This window comes from Ischnura elegans, chromosome X, assembly GCF_921293095.1.
Source record: "Ischnura elegans chromosome X, ioIscEleg1.1, whole genome shotgun sequence".
NCBI lineage: Eukaryota > Metazoa > Arthropoda > Insecta > Odonata > Coenagrionidae > Ischnura > Ischnura elegans.
The window spans coordinates 64,644,906-64,658,850 of record NC_060259.1 but is presented as its reverse complement, the minus strand read 5'-3'; the positions used below and the strand labels follow the sequence as shown (position 1 = coordinate 64,658,850).

Sequence of the window (13,945 nt, the reverse complement as noted above, 5' to 3'; positions counted from 1 at the left end):
TGGTAATATTTATCCAGGGCATGGATGTTTGTCCATCGTTACATGTTATTATCCCCTATTTAAAAGCCCCACAGATGCTGTTTTCGGGTGTACGTAAATAAATAAACACCTACGCAAAAAGGGGTGCTTGAAAGCCAAAGTATGTGGCGCTGTAGCCACGGTCCACCTCCCAGGTGTGTTTACGTCTGCAGGTGATGCGGCCCAACACCTGCTGGGCGTGTGGCAGAGGCGTGATCTCGAAGCAGCTCCTGTCCCAACTTCAAGGTCAGAGCGCGCGTGCTCTCTGGGCTGTTTGGCGAGGTCGTGAAAGCTGTCTGGCGGAATAAAAGCAGGCCCGGGCAATGGATCTAGGACAGAGCCTCGTGGTGAAACATATTTGTCTGCGCAGTGCAACCTCGGAGTAAATGTATACAAGAGTTATCTATGCGTCTGTGCAGTGTGCGATAGGTGGGCCCAGCGTTCGAACCGGACTTTCAGTGTATTTATGGGAACACGACAAGGTTAGCGGTGCCTTTTTGTGGTTTAGCTCTAAATACTGTCGTAAAATCGTAAAAATAAGATAATGAGGATAAACTGTAAAGCAGATAGATTCAGAATTTTGCATTTTCTGGGATCGAAAAGAGACTATAACGGCAGCGTTAGGACTTACTAGTAGGTTAGCTGACTTGTAGTGTAACCTGCTTACTTATTTATTCCTAAGTGCATACTTATACTTATTTTCCTTTATTTTTTACAGCATGTTTTGCATGTTCTAGCTTTATAGGCATATTGCCTTAATGAGTAGTTGGCAAGTTTTGTCTTTGCACGTAGAAGTATGATTTGTTTATGTGCGTAACATTTTTATGACCGTATGATGTGCACTTGCTCATCACACGGTCATCACATCACACAATCATCTAGCATGCTTGTGATTGATCACCTCCTGCCAAACACCCTAGGGGTGGTTCGCAGGGTATTATATAGATGTAGATACTGTATTTAGTTACTTATAATCCAGGCGATGAACGAACTCGTGTAGGAAATATCAAGGATACAGTTTTTACATACTTGATTGGCGTGGGAAACATCTGTGCGAGAACATTGGAATGGGACTGATGTTGTATTATCGAGAAATGGGAAAGTAATTGAATCGTAATATAGATTTACATTTGGTCCTCTCCCGTCGTATTTTTTCACTCCGTCGTTGTAGGATTTTTTCGTATGCATTTGTAAGTGATTAAAAATGCTAATAATTTGGTATTTTGATTAAAAAATTTAACATTTCCCAATCTATGCTTTCATTCACAATGAAACTCCGTTGACGAAGTTTAATAGTCATTAACGTTTTTTGCATGGTTTGTGTATGTCTGTTTTAGTGCTCCCTAGTTTAATTTCCCCTCTAAAAAGCCACTTATTTGTCGGTTATACTGCCAAGTGAGTTCTTGTCAACTATATCTTACCCACTCGGTAGTCCCTAGTTCATACTGCATTATCCCCCCTTAGTCTTGTGTATATCTCCTCATTTTTCTTGTCCAACCCGTATATTGATCTTTAATATACGCCTCCAGCAGGTTTCAAATTCCTCAGTTTTCTTTGAAAATGCCATTATACTGAAGTATTTAAGTTTTGGTTACAATGCTCGCCTTAGTAGCAACAGAAAAAGTATTTAAACTTGTAATTTTGTTCTTACCTCATTTATTTCAGAAAGTGGAATTACTACTACCTAACTTGTTCTTTCTCCTACGATTTGTTACCGTAGTGAGGCTGTGCCTTTATTACCGCAGGTAGGCTGTGCTTGTGGAATAATTCGAAGGATAATTAGTGTAAGGTTTTATGATGAGGAATTCACTTACCTTTTGAAGGGTGAGAGAAGACTTCTCTTCAGTTCCGCAAAAATAAATACATTGTTTACAGCCGGTTTCGCCATATCTTAGCACGCTTCTTTCACGGGAAAACCGGTCGCAAACAGTTAATTTATTTATTGAGTTGCAATTTTGTTTTTACTATGCTTCCTGGACAAGACTTCTTTCTAAAAATTGACAGCAGATTTACTTTAGAGATTCTACCTTCGGTATGGAATCCCATCTTCACTGTTGCAACTATTTGGTAATGGTATTTTAGGTATCGTTATGACTTGAAAAACGTGACTCTAATCCATCCATTCCGTTTCATTCTCATACCAGTATCCAAATGCTAGCGGTAATATTTTTCCAATTGAGGTGGTAAAAGAGTGAAATGACATCACTCTTTAGCCTTTTTATCACATTTCACAATAATTATTGTAATTGCTCATGATTTGCGGTTAGCTTACCCGTAATTGTCCCAAACAGGTTTCCACCGTATGAGGCCATGAGTAGAAATTTGACCGCGGGAAGTTGAAAGTATATAAGGCAATTTTCTCTGAAACAACTACCCTGCTAAAACTCGCAAATATGCATAGCCTAAAATTAGTGTTTAACTCGTGTGAAACTTGAATTTCACCCTGGCGTTTTCTTGCTTTTCTTCTTCGAACTTATTATTTCCCAAGATATCACTCTAGAAGTGACAAGGATAAGTCTGTGATTGCTGTCCCTTATAGCTTCACTTAAATTTACGTGTGACGCAAATGTTTACCGATGATTTGGGACATGCGGGTTACAGGATTTTTAGTATAATATGCTCCATAAATGCGAAATTTCTTACATTAAAAATGTGTATACTTCAATATCTATTACTTTTTATTTGTTATTCTGCAATTGTAACTGTTATTTAGTGTACACCAGAGGTCGGTAACCTTATCATGCGTGCAGTCCTCGTGGTCAAATATATGTGACTATCCAGGAGGAAGCTTAATTTCCTTAGACATTGTTATAAATATTTATTAAATTGACTGAATTAACCCAATTCTATCTGCCAATAATATCTCAATTAATAGCATAGTTATTTTGTGTGGGGGACACAGGTTTTACGGCCCTTGGTTGAGATTGATCGATCATTTTGTCACCAATGTCTTCAGTTCTTTTTCTATATATCATGCCAAGCATCCTTACGGTTGAATACTTCCCATGAGGTATGAATTATTGTATTCTTTGGCAATAATGTACTAATTTTTTATTATTTATTGGAAAGCGAACCATGCTTCTTTTTCTATCTTTTTCATTCATCACGTTGAAAAATGACTATACCTTCTTTTTGGTCTGCTTTTGGATTTAAATGCAGCCTGAAATTATTTATTATAATGGGTTGTTGAAAGTAGATTTTCTTTAATGCTAAGCGTATGCATTACGTGTGAAGAACGAGAATTAACATGATTCGTTCTTTGATATTTATATGAATGTGTGATGAAACCTATCGGGACGTAATGAGATACAGTGTGGAGTATTAGAGAGTTATGTTAGCGAAGTCTGAGTGCCACATTGTAAAGATATAAGTTGTTTCTATGGCGAGGAAACAAACAGTTTAGGATTGCAACCGTTAACCTGATGACTGACTGTCTATGCTTATTTATGTCTAAAGTGATGACGCCTGTGGATATAATGTAGACGTTGGATTTCAAGATGGGTATTTAATCGTAGTATTAATACTTTTGTGGTCTGAGTCCATGTATAAAATAGTTGTTTTTGGGTTTCCCCTCCTCTACGGCATGAGTGGCCGACGTTTCTTCTCCGTCTCAGTCTTCGACTGGACTAATGATCTGGCCTGTGTTACCCGTCAATATAAATACGATTCTGGGAGTTGATTCGGAATATTCCGCATGATGTTTCATCTTATAGAAATCACTAGAAGCCTCTTAATACTAAACCTTTTTACACTGTCCCTTCTAAAATTATTTTTATGTTTTTCTTTTCTTTTTTTTTTTTGTTAAAAAAACAAAAACAAATTCAGCAGAAACAACGGACTAAGGATAAATGACACTTAGCTCCCAGAAATTTCTGAGAGTCGGGAACAGTCGGGAATATCCACTCATGTAATCATATATATATATTGACGTGCAACATAGGCGACATTAGTATATTATTAGTCCGGGAGAGGTCGATAGGAGAGGATTAGAAGCGTTGGCCACCTTCATAATTGACCCGGGGAAAGGTAAAAATAACTCTTGTAACATGGTTATTTCATCAACTTATAAAAGCGATGGCTGTTATTATTTACGTTCCCTTGCTTGGCCGTGTGTATCTCGCTGGTTGCTTGTGCATTGCGGAGGCGGTCCACGCGTCATTGGAGCTCCGCGAGTGGGCGCTAAGAGGTGGGCGGGCCGGGAATCGGCGACCTCGCCGAGCGGCGCGGCGTCGGACGGCTGCTCCCTCCCACTCCCCCACGAGCCAACGCTCGGGTTTCGTCCGAGCACTCGACTAGCCTTGTACTTCGAGCAATTCTTTCCTCATGGTCTGAGTGGAATCATAGGTGTCTAGCCAGTGGTTGACGTGAGGAATTGAAGACGGAGCCAATTTGGAATGGAGTAGAAATAATGCAAAAATTCCACACACTGAAAAAATCGTTCGCCATGACCAGGCCGACAATTTGTGCATTGCGGGTGACTCCGTAAAGCAGGGGTCTTTAACCTTTTTTAACGCAAGGGCCAAAAATCGATTTCACATCGTTTGGAGGGCCGCAGTGCTTCACGAAACCTTATCACCACATGGATGGAAAAAAACATAATTTCTAAGTGTAATAATCATTTTTGGATAAAATGTTTAATAAATCAATGCGGTTTTAGATAGTGTTTATATTTGAAGAATGTGTCGATATTTGGTTTTATTTTTGTCGTTGGAACTCTCAGATGGGGCTCTGGGATACTGCTTTCGAGATGGGATTCAAGGGGCCACAATATATTAGCCGGCGGGCTGCATGCAGCTGCCACTGGTTCCGAAGGCACCACTGGTTCCGAGCGTGGAGCGAAGTGTGGCAGGAATGGGGGTGCTTGGGTAGGATTAGCCACGCCTACTTTGACCAAAACATTGACAATCCCACAAGGGTCAGTGCTTACTATGTGGTGAAATATTCGGTCATAACTCGTCAATACATTAAAGTAAACTATGGAACCCACTATGTAAACTTTTTTTCTTACTTGATTGGTTGGCATCGTGAAGTTATGCCCAAACATCTTTTCATAAGGAAAAATTATTATTACATTTATCACGATTACGTTCTACAACCAGCTTAGCAGAAAATAAAATTTTACGAGGGTAAACTAGTTATTTCCCTGCACGTACACTGGTTTTTAATTTTATTATATCCAACAGAAATCTAAAAATTACAGTACAGAAGTATATATTCAAGGATATCCCCACCAGTAAAGCGGCTAACAAGGCTCAGAGTTTATGCATTAATAGAAGTATCGCGAATGATAGGAAAAATCAGATGAAAATCACCGGCGAAATACAAGTGATTATGGTCGCATTTTTTACTTAATGTATTTCATTTTCAGAACAAAACTTAGGCACCTCAAAAAATAGTAGGAGACTAAGTTCAAAAATTGTGAAACCAAGATGGCGGAACTTTGACCACACTACAAACTCGGAAACAGCGCCTTCAGATATCTACAACCTCCTTGGTTTAAGATCCTTGCCGTAAAATTTTCACCATTCCCGTGACGTCATTCCTGCGTAATTTTATCTCATTCCGTAATACAGATCTTCAATGCAGACCCTGGGAGGTCCTCTTTCAACGATCACGAGGATGTACATAAAATGACAAGCGAAACGCACTACGGAATGCCAAAAAAGTGAAGTGGATTTGAACATTTGCATTGCCAGTTCTCGTCAGCTTTGATGGTTACCTATACATTGGAAAGGTAGAATGGTAAAGTTTTCACCGCTAGTCCCGGCATGCTTAAAGGAGTAGAATTAAGCTGTATTATTCTGGGAACAATCCCTTGCAGCATACATTTACGGATACAAACAATCGTAGGGAGTAATGTGCCTCGATTTGTAAATACATGGCAAAGACAAATAATATTGGTGTCTAAATTCACGAGATATTTTAATCGATATCTTAGAATCTGGCGTTAGTTTGTGGAATATTGAGTCTCACTAACATTTTATCAACGTTAATTAGTATTGCTCTACATTGTCATGGGCGTTGATAGTATTTTTGTTTTTACATGAGGAGAAGGAATAAGCTCTCAGTGAAGTTTGAGAATAAAATTTTATTATTATTTTCCGGGGTATAATAGTTTGAATTTATGCGTTCTTCATTCCTAAAAATATGGAATACTGGATGAGGCAACATGAGATAATATAAGCTTTGTAAATAAGTTATATAATCGCCATCTTAATTCCATCACTACTTCGGGGACTAGAGTGTCCAGAACCCCGTGTCCCTCCATTCTACTTTTCCAGTGCATAGGTAACTATTAAAGCTGACGTGAACATGATAATGCAAATGAATCCACTTCACTTTTTTGGCATCAGAGGTACGTTACGCTTGCCATTTTATGTACATCCTCGTGATCGTTGAAAGAGGACCTCCCAGGGTCTGCATTGAAGATCTGTATTACGGAATGAGATAAAATTACGCAGGAATGACGTCACGGGAATGGGCTAATTCCGTGAGCATCTCCTCTCACGCGGAAATTATCCTTAGAGCATGAACGCCTCGAGGGATAACATATGGGACGCGTTGCACCCTGCTATAAGAGCAGCCGAGTGCGGGAGAAAGGTGGTTTGAGAGGCGGAAGTGACAGTTGATTCTCGCCAGGTCCTCTGGCGGCCGCTCGGCCAACCACAAGCCCATTCGGACGTCACGTTGGGCACGATATGTCGACGAAACGATCGTTTGAGAATGAGCTCGTTAATAGTTCTTTTTTATTGTGTAATGTGGCCTCACTCACTCAATCAACTCGAAAATTGGTTTGGATAGGTGAAGGTAGAGCTCACCCTATATGAAGCCACAGTGTTGTGAATATCTTACATTCAGTGTAGGGGGGCCAGTTCCTTTCCCTGGGCCACCTTGCACTTCGAAGATTTTTTTTGGGGATGTCCAAAGGCTTCACCCGGGATGTGAACCCGGGACCCCTCGATCAGAAGCCAAGCGCTCTACTAACTCGGATACCACACTCCCCTGTAATGTGATAGAGTTTTAAAAATAAAAAGAATTCTATTTTTCCGTTTACAAATCCAACACCTAAATCTCGAGCTATTCGTGGAGAAACATCGGCGGCCTTAACCCTTTCGCTGATATTTTGATGACATCACGGACTCCTGCCGAGCGGGTCACCGCATCTCAGCTAATCCTCGGTCTCGCGCATCGATCTCGCGCGAGTTTTTCTCCCGCGTGAGGTATTCCTTCCCTCAAAGAGTTGATGAGCCTAAATATTAAAGACGTCACCAACTCATGAAAAGTGGGCGGCAACTTTGCGATTTTTTCTGTTTTTATGTTATATTTTATATTTTTTATGTTTTAAGTTACGAGAGAATGGCTGAATGAGGAACATTTTTTGCGTCATGTTTCGCTTCCCTTCCATGTATCGAATTCTCCAAGCGAACCGTGATATCAGCTCTGAGCGATAGACCCTATTGTTTACCAGTCTGAATGAAATAGGTGAAGATTCTGTTTTCCGTCTAGTCATTCGAGCAATGGTGCAAGTGTTCGCGCAATTAACTTTCCCGTACGGTAAAATTTTCCTTTCACCAGCCCTCGCTTACGAGTTAGTTCCTGCGAATAAATGAACCGGCTTAAGGGGTCTTTGATTGCAAACAAATTTATGTGGGACGTGCTAATTGCTCTATACTCCTGGGTGAAAGAACTTATAGAGGAGATCTGGCCCCTGCTCGAGTTTTGTGGGGATATGCATGTCTCTAACCACGGATAGTATGGACTTCGTACGTCAGGGCTGTGCTCCCTTGCTGTATTTTGTTTAAAGTCGGTAGCGGGCTTTCCTTTTCCCAAACTTCGATCACGTCACGATGTCGCTCTAGAAATGAAAGCATTCATGGGATAATCCAATCCGATTGAAAATCTCTATTCATTTGCGTACTATTCAAATGCGATGGATGGAATTTTTAATGATTTTTCGGCGCAATGAAAATCAATTTAAGTTGAATCGATCACTCGTAAATAAAAAAAATTGACTGTTGCCACCCGCTATAAAGTATCATAACGCCATCGTAGATAACGGTTATTTTTTTAATTCACTGATGGGAAAACGAGGGATCGGTTCAGTTGTTTTCTGCTTTTAGTGGTTGGTCGGGAGCGACGTATGACGTCAATTACTTTCCTCACTCTTGCCCCGGAAATGGTGGGGAAGTTCAACGTAAAACCGCCGTTTACTCGGAAAGTGGGTGGACGATTAAAAGGTGAGAAAATGAAGTATATTCTGCCATGCTTTTTATTCAACCTTCAATGGCACCACTCATCTTGAGCGTTACGGTACAAATCACTCCTGCTGTGCTGCTGTTCCTTCGCGCGAGAAACAGGCAGTCTGAAGGACAATGCTGTCGCACTTCTTTCACATTTTTTAGCGGCTTCAAGGTGATATGAAGATTTCTCTAATGGCACTGTTGTGTGTGTAAAGAGCTTTGAAGTACTATTCCCCCGATTTCCTTGTAAAATATTCATGCGGAATATGTCTGAAAGTGGCATACGTTGTAAATGACTCGCTGTAATTTTAGTATTTAGTCGTTCCCATAGTCATCAATATCGACTTTGGAACATTCCATGCCGTTTTCCGATTCCCAATTTCACTTTTTCACGGTCATTTTATTGTCCTTACCCGCGACCTTCCTCTCTCTCGTTGCGCTAATTACGTATTTTCACTTGAGCCTTCCTCATTTCGTTTTCCAAATTGTATTCATTGCCAGTTTTGTTTAGACTGCCGATCCATTTCCATCCGTTGTATTTGGCCGTGTCAAAACTTTTTCTGTTTCATCAATGATGTCTTAGACTATGGTTGCTCCGTCTTTCTTAGTAATATAATCAGTCGGAGATTGGAAATATAACCCTCTTTTTTTTTAATTCTATTTTTTTTGTTTGTGTTTGCCGTCCATCGATATCGGCCATGTCAAACTGTTGAATTTCGAATCAGCAGGTCGATTCGATCGACTTATAACTTGGGACTGAGTAGCTTTGACAGGTGTATTCCGACGAAGCTCGTGATAATAAAGACCAGCTCTGAAATTTCTACTTATCATTATTTAAAACAATTTTTGGTCCTATGGACCGGATTGAAAATATAACCCTCTCTTTTGTCAAAGCATTGTAATGCTCGAACTATGGGGTATTAATTTGAAAGCACCCGATCTGGATAGCCAAATAATTGGATGATTGGATAGCAAAGGAAGCAGCTAATCTCTTTAATAGATACAAATTATTTGTATGTAATTTACTTAAAGTGTCTGCCTTCGAATGTTTGAAAACTGCGTTTTGTCAACAGCTAATAGCTGTCGAACGAAAGTATTTTAATCATTGGTAAAAATAATGTCGGTGATGACATCCCATTTCATGAAGCGATCCGCATTGCAGGATCTCGGATGGGGAAATTCTACTGTATCAGATTGGGCAATATTTTTTCCTTCAATTTTTTTCTTTAGCAACATTTAGGATACATTTATTTAATTTTTTTGTGAGTTAAACCGATGATGAGTCGAAGAAGATCAGGTGAGAGTTGGTAACTCGTTCCTGGTCCGAAAAGGTCTTTACGTTGCCAAGTAGTAATGCTGGGCCATTTGGAAAAGGTTAAAATTATTACGAACCAGGTTTCTCCATATTACAGCATCACGTGTCTTGTGTTTGCCGGCTTCATTTGAGAAGGGGGAGTGGGAAAGAAGGAAGACAAGGGAGGGGAGGAAGGTGAAAGCTTCGATTATATACGTAAACAGATACGACCCTTCATACACTTCACCAAAGAGACCTCACACATGAGACTCCAGTCCGTCCCATAGAAGCTTGATTTATGTTACCACTTCGGGCAAATATTTATCAGTTTTCAATAGTGTCCGCAGCACAGTTTTGAAAATTGATAAATATTTGCACAGCGGTGATTACAAAGCGATCCATTTATTCTCAATATTTGCAATAGAGTATATGCAATCGCGACGAATAACATTGAAAAATTATTAATTTTATAGTTTTTGTCATCAAGAATGCAAGTTTCGATTGACAGACGTAATTTAACGGCCGTAATTTAGCAGCCGTAATCTAACGACTTGTTTTTCGGCGAAATTCGGATCGCTCCACCCCCCAGCGACGCGTGTGGCGACTTTATGAACTCATTTTAATGCTAGGTGGGTAAAAACATATATAGCGGCCGACTGGAGAATCCTCTATTGTTAACCCTTAGCTACACGCTTTATATGTTTCCCGCTTTAGATTTATAAGCAAAACTAAAGCATATTAATATGCAAATTTCTTTATAAATACTTATAATATTTTTTCTTAAGGGATTGCAGACGATAATGTTCTGGGTCGAGGAAAAAGTTCAGAAATGGAATACCAAAGTGTGCAACCAGTGATCTATGCGCATTAAACGCGCTTTTTTGAATTCTCGAAAAATGCGGCAAAATCCCCGCTTAGCATGTAACTAAGGATTAACCATCGTTGCAGCTTGTCCCCGCATCAACCATGACCGCTGATGACGTACCGTTTATATTTTCACTTGATGCTCCTATTCATAACATTACTTTCAGCCTAGATGAGTAAATGGCACGAGTGAATAAATACAATTACTCACTTTGGATTTGAGTTTCTTGTTTCGGATCGCGAATAGAAAGCGCGGACCTTAAGGCGTGTGACGTTAGTGGTGGCAAGCTCCTCATTTAAAATTTTCCATGTTGGGACCAACATTTTCCCTAGCAACGCATCAATTGTCTTCGTGATCGAAGTGTGAAAGCATGAATTGGCGGAAGGATATGGGGTGGGTTGGTGCTGGTTCAATACCTTAGTGGAAATAGCCATGATTTCATATTTTGTTCCTAAGCCTTGGCCATGTGGCACTTAAAATTTTAAGCAAATTCTAAGGCACAGATGAATTTGTGCAGTCATTACGAGGTAATATTAATTTTAGCGTTGGAGTTGATAAGACTCAAAACTGAAGTTCTCCAGTTTTACCGCGAGCATTAGCGCGGTTTAAGCCCCAAAAGTGAATTCACCATGTAATAATCACAAATTGTGGTCCTTATCTTCGAATGAAAATAGCATTAATTACATTATTTATAAATTCTTAGAAGCCACGTTATTTGAAATGCTAACATATGTATCAGGATTTTTTCAGTGATGTATGAACTACGTTACCTACAAAGCCCAAAGTATGCGATAGTTGTTTGATTAGTATTTGATAGTTGTTTGAATGATGTGTATTTATACTGTCAATGCAGTGTTGAAGTTTAGTTTTTTGCTAAAATATGGGACCAATCACGGCTCTTACTTTTGCAGCGTTACGCTTTCCATAAAGGCAGTGTGCCCTCATGGAGAGGTAGTTGCCAGAGATATTAGACAAGTGCGTAAATAGGCGGTTTCACAACTTTCTGTTATTCCCCTGAATGCCGTGCTCCCTCCTCGCCAGTTTAATCTCGCTTTTGTGGGTATCACGCATGACGAAGGGGGTGCTGACGACCCCTAGTGACAACCTATGCTCATCAGCCATTCCATTCAAAGTGGGTCCAATTACGGAATGGAATTTTTAATTATTGGTCTACAATTTAAACCTCCACTTATCTCCACTTAATGATGCTAACCGATCACATTCAGGCATGAGGATATCGCCCGACCATATTCATGGTAACAATTATATTTTAACTAAAAATGAAGGTGATATAGTCCCAAACCTTTGCTACGTCACCCATACATTTTTTTTAAAGAATTTGATGATGAAGAAAATGAAATTTACCAGCTGCTTCTTCATCAGCAGGTAAGATATCTCGGGTTTTACACCGGATAAAGTCCTCTATATCTCCTTCCAACGTTTCGATGTGCACTCGCCCATCATCCTCAGGGTATCAGGAATCCAATGCTATTCGGATAAAGCAGGCGAGTTGGACGTCGAAACGCTGAAAGGTGATATGGAGGACCTTACCCAATGTGAAACACGAGAAATCTTCACTGTCATCGTTCGCTGGGAAAAACAGACTTTGCATGCTTCTTCGTCAGTTTTGAATGATTAACAATCAGTCTAATTTTAAGTCAATCTTTATCAATAATTAGTTTTTTTAGTTATCCTTGTGTCTTAACAGACTAACACGTATTGCCATTAAGCGTGATTCGTGCGGTTGATCCGTGGAACCAACTTATTTTCTCAATTACAGCAGCCCTAGGTTATGTTTAGGGTGTGTATTATGCTGGAAATTATCTTATATTATGGCTAACTCTAGGTATTCTTCTCTATATTTTGATAGAAGTTTTTGATGTAGAAATATACAATAAAATCATCTGAATTTATGGAACTGGTGCAATGGCTATAACTTGCTGCCCACTATTCTTGATTTGAAGCCACTTCTGCATTCCTCCACTTGTTTTTGGAGAAGTTGCTCACGGTGCGGAAATTCAAAGGCTTTTAAGTTGCATTTAGTGCATGAGGTATTAATTGAGTATTGTCATTATTAGTGATATATCTAATAAATGCAATGCAATTTCCCCTGACATGAGAGTAGAAATGCACGAGATATTTTTTGACAAATTGGTGACTAACAAACCATTTTCGTATCACAGAATTTCCCAAATTCTTCACTACGGAACACTACCATTGCGTCGATCGAGAAGTGTTGTTAAGTACACTCGTTTTCATCATCTGCGATCATCAACAGTAAATAGTTTAAATGTTGTTTTGATGCAGCTCTCCACTCAATTGTCGTATTAGCTTATATTCTAACGCCTAAGTAATTATTCAGTCTTCCATTCTTCATCAACTGCTGTATATATCTCGTCGGAGGCCTACGTTTACCTTTCCTCCCTTCCAACTCATTTCCATGGACAATATCTTTCATCAGAACACTCGTTTTTTTTCGAAATTGATGATTCTGTGTATTTTATTATGTATGTTAGGTGGTCTTTTACTGAGAAAAATATATTCTGATCTTTTTTAGTAATCTTTCTTAAAATTGTTAAAAATGTAATATAAGTTAACGTTGTCTTCACCCGGAACCAAGTCATATTAAGATCCTTCATGGACGAGTAGGTAAGTTTTTCTCTGGTAGAGGCTAGCTCGACCTACCTAAATTCGCCATCGCATCGTTGACGGCCAAACATATGGCTTGCTGTCGTTTTCGATAGGTCGAACGATCAAGTCCTTCCTGAAGTGTGAGGGAGTGAAGTGGGTCGGAACGTAATAATGAGTGAAGTTGATGGGTAGGAAGAGAGCTTTGTCGTCAAAATGAAGCCCATTTGGTTTAATGGTTCGCTGGATCATTTCGATCTGCTCCAATGAGTCCAATTTCGATCGTTTATTTTCGAAATGGAAGTGTCGTGTTCTATAATTCCTCTCATGCCGGAGTTTGATTGAAGACGCAATGGTTTCACCACAATGTAATTATAAATTAGTATTCTTATCTAAGTTATCACCAGTTATTGATTGTGGTATTTTATTAACTAGCGAAGTAAATAAATCACTTGACGCAGAATTTGAATCAAACAGTATGCTAATATACAGTATTGTGCTTTTCATACATTATCGCCACAATTTTCCGCGATTTCACGGTCGAAATTTTGCGATAGCCCACTTTTTACGAATGGTGCTTAAGCAGTCGTCATGAACGTCTTATGCATTGCATAGGCCGAGAAACCTTAAATCCTACCATGAAATTATTTTGGCATTGGAATCGATAAACTGCGAGGAACTTGTTTGAAGATATGGACTTATTATCCACTGTCGTCGCTTCTTGCTGACATTTGGTTGGAGAGCAGCTCTTTTGCAGCATTGCCTACTTCTCTTTCAGCACACCTTACCTTGGACAATCGAGAACAACTTCAAAAGCACTGCATATACAAGTAACTTTGTAGACAGCCACTCGCACAAGTGCAAAGTTATGCACACCAGGGGATGAAATTCGCCGTGAAA

The 13,945-nt window shown here is 39.6% G+C and overlaps 1 protein-coding gene across 7 annotated transcripts in view; it reads left to right on the top strand.

Moving 5' to 3' along the window:
* LOC124171921 (IQ motif and SEC7 domain-containing protein 2) overlaps positions 1-13,945 on the top strand; it is a 251,094-nt gene that overhangs the window by 143,555 nt on the left and 93,594 nt on the right. Inside the window, exon 1 of one of the 7 annotated variants that reach the window (XM_046551344.1) lies at positions 433-500. The exons of the other annotated variants lie outside the window; for them this stretch is intronic. The gene's annotated coding sequence lies outside the window, so the exon portion shown is untranslated. Of the gene's footprint in view, positions 1-432; positions 501-13,945 lie in introns of those variants that run through there. 7 annotated transcript variants of the gene reach the window in all.